The sequence below is a fragment of the Peromyscus maniculatus genome, chromosome 10 (assembly GCF_049852395.1).
Source record: "Peromyscus maniculatus bairdii isolate BWxNUB_F1_BW_parent chromosome 10, HU_Pman_BW_mat_3.1, whole genome shotgun sequence".
Taxonomy (NCBI): domain Eukaryota; kingdom Metazoa; phylum Chordata; class Mammalia; order Rodentia; family Cricetidae; genus Peromyscus; species Peromyscus maniculatus.
Window position 1 is genome coordinate 65,324,787 of NC_134861.1, and position 3,387 is coordinate 65,328,173.

Sequence of the window (3,387 nt, forward strand, 5' to 3'; positions counted from 1 at the left end):
TGCTGGATCAGAAAGCTAAGTTTTTCCTCATAGGTACAAAGTGTTTAAACATCAGTAAAAGAGATACTATCCCCAATGCCCTTAACACAAAGGACAGTTTCTGAATTTATGAGTATTTCAGTTAAACAAAAATTAACACTTTTTTTGAAGGTCAAATTTACCACTGAATGAATGTACCACCTTAGCCTAGACTTGAAGGTATGTCCAAACTTTTGACATGGAAACAGGACATTGTAATCCCTGATGTTCACTCTTAAAAGCTATGCATTATGGTACCCATTAAAACAAAAACAAAAAAAAACCTCCTAGCATTTTAACTAAATTCACAATTTTGTGTTGAGCAACATGCACAAGGCTCTGTTTGGGCACATGCAGCTCTAGGCAATGGTTCACTAATTGGGTAAAACTTTGGTAAGCACAGAATCAGATCAAAAGTAAATTTTTGTCTGTCATCAGTGGTGTTTTATGCCATGTAAGGTGGGATCAAATGTGCTTGCTCTATCCCATGTTTTTCTTATTGTTTCTTTCATATGAATGATAAATATTCATTGTGCATATATATAAATCTGAGATTGTTTTTTATTTTTTATTTTTTTATTTTTTTTACAGACAACGCCGGGTACAAACCACAGCAAATTTATTACTCAATATCCAGTTCCACGTCATAGTACCACCCGGAGCCCTCAGTTTCCTCCCCCCAAACCTGGCCCCAAGGGTACACCCAAAACAGAAAAAAAAAAAAATGAAATCAAATCCAGATCCCTGCTCCTCCCCTGGAAGAGGGGGCCTTGGCCAGGAAGCCCTTCCTCAGGTCCCAGCAGGCAGGAGAGCAGAGCCCTCTGCGCCCAGAGAGCAAGGCTCCGGGCTCCAACGACAAGAGAGAACATGCAGGAGCAGGAGCAGAGGCCTGTCTGTGGGGAGGAAGAGTGGGAAAGAAGGGCACTGCCTGAGGAGTCCGGGAGTCTGGTCATCCCGGGATGCACGCGGGAGCTTCCGGGCAGCAGGGGCCTGCCCCTGGCTGGCTAACGCTTTGACAGCTCATGGGACAGCCAGTCCAGCCCGTCGTACAGGCCTGTGCCTTGGGTGGCACAGGTAGCCTGGACGTACCATGTGCGGCTCCGCAAGTGCTGAAGGCCCAGCTTGTCTGTCAGCTCGCTCACAGGCATGGCGTTGGGCATGTCCTGCTTGTTGGCGAACACCAGCAGCACAGCATCCCGGAGCTCATCCTCCTGCAGCATCTTCTGGAGTTCATCAGCAGACTCCTGGATCCGCTCTCGGTCATTACTGTCTACCACAAAGATGAGGCCCTGAGTGTTCTGGAAGTAGTGCCGCCACAGAGGCCGAATTTTGTCCTGGCCTCCGACATCCCAGACTGTGAAACAGATGTTCTTATATTCCACTGTTTCCACATTGAAGCCTATGGTGGGGATGGTGGTGACAATCTCCCCCAACTTCAGTTTGTACAGGATGGTAGTCTTGCCAGCCGCATCCAAGCCAACCATGAGGATCTGCATCTGCTTCTTCCCGAAGATCCGCGAAAAGAGTGCGGACACCGTGAGGCCCATGGTGGGGCCCAGGGCGGGGGTGCGGGCAGGGACGCGGGGTGAGGGCTGGAACCAGCCGGCCACGGGGGGATGGGGCGCAACAGCAGAAGGAGGAGGAGGTCCTGAGATTGTTTTATGTGGAATAAGGGCATGAAAATAAAGCAGAGGAACAAAATGTGTATACATATGAAATTTTCAATTTTGTGGGGGAGATAAAGAAGACATGTGAAATCGAGATTTTTAAAAAGTAGATTTTTCATTTTTAAATAAATTCTATTAGTGCAGATTTTAGTTTTTTATTATTTAGGTCTTTTTGCCTTAGAAAGTGATGGATAGATATGTGTCTGTAACCATTTATGCTTAGTTGGTTCTTTTTTAGTTGGAATGAAGAAAATTTTTCTTGAAGAAGAACAGCATTCACAGGATAGTGCTTGGATTTGGCTAGAATTTTATTCTCCATGTTTGCTTACAGCTTCATCTATGTTGCCACCACACTCCTCTCCAAACCTGTGTCCCAACCCTTTTTGAATTGCCTGTTTATTGACACCCCTTTTTAAGGAGGTATAATTTCTAAAGAGAGCTGCTTTTATCTACTACATTTAAAATGCCTTTCTAAAATTGAAAAATTTAAGTTTCCAAGGGAGGCCTTACACTCTCTGAGGAGTGGATGGGTGTAGCTAGAGTTTTCCTGCCTTGCCCACAGTCAGGACAAATCTTTGTCACCCGCCAGTCCCACAGCCGCTCAGACTCAACCAAGTAAACACAGAGACTTATATTGCTTACAAACTGTATGGCCGTGGCAGGCTTCTTGCTAACTGTTCTTATATCTTAAATTAATCCATTTCCATAAATCTATACCTTGCCACGTGGCTGGTGGCTTACCAGCGTCTTCACATGCTGCTGGTCATGGCGGCGGCTGGCGGTGTCTCTCCGCCTCCACCTTCCACTTCCCAGAATTCTCCTCTCTCCTTGTCCCACCTACTTCCTGCCTGGCCACTGGCCAATCAGTGTTTTATTTGACATACAGTCCATCCCACAGCAGATGGGGGAATGTGACTGGGGGAGGTGGGGGGGTGAGAGATGAGAGAGGGGGAGGAAGAGAGAACTGGGATTGGTATGTAAAATGAAAAAGAAAACTTTTAAAAAAAATAAATTTAAAAAGGAGACAAAAAGATACATTTTCATATTTAAATTCACATAACAGTTTTCTTCCATTATAAAGACAAAAAATGGAAGAAATCATTCTGAAACATGATAATTTTATAATTCTCTGATATTAATTCTAAGGTCAATTTATTTTTTTTTCACAAATGACTAGGTCTTGTTAGATTCATAAAAAAACATTTAAACTGTATAAAAATTACAGAGAAGAAGGCTGTTTTGAAAATTGATTTTTAAGTACACACACACACACAAACACACATAACTTTTGGGTAAAGTAATTTTCATTGTACTTTCCTAGTCTTAAGGCTTTTTTGTTGTTGCTTTTTTTTTTAATTTGTTAAACTTGAAAATGTTCATGCTATAATTAACTTTTTATTAAATGTGTATAGTCATCAAATTGCCTCAAAAGACTTTTCAAAATGTCAAAAGTGACCCTTTGTCAGCAGCTAAGTGAACCGTAGGTAGACTCTAAAGGAAAGGCCTTGGAGATGTAACCGGGGCATTTGGCTATGACATCAATGTTCTGATCATCACAGGAATTGTGTCTTTAATTAAATTTGCACTCTAGTGCCAATTCAAAACTTTGTTTCTCACACAAAAGTCCAATTATACAGCCAAAAGCATTTTCATGCTTCAGTGAGTTGTAAGTGAAGACAAAAAAAATGTCACCACATCATTG

General features: G+C 42.6%; 1 pseudogene across 1 annotated transcript; it reads right to left on the minus strand.

The window, feature by feature from the left end:
• Positions 1-620: 620 nt before the first annotated feature.
• Positions 621-2,489, minus strand: LOC102913507 (ADP-ribosylation factor 5 pseudogene; annotated as a pseudogene). The gene has a single exon (XR_013042944.1). The product of XR_013042944.1 is annotated as an ADP-ribosylation factor 5 pseudogene (transcript).
• Positions 2,490-3,387: the final 898 nt, after the last annotated feature.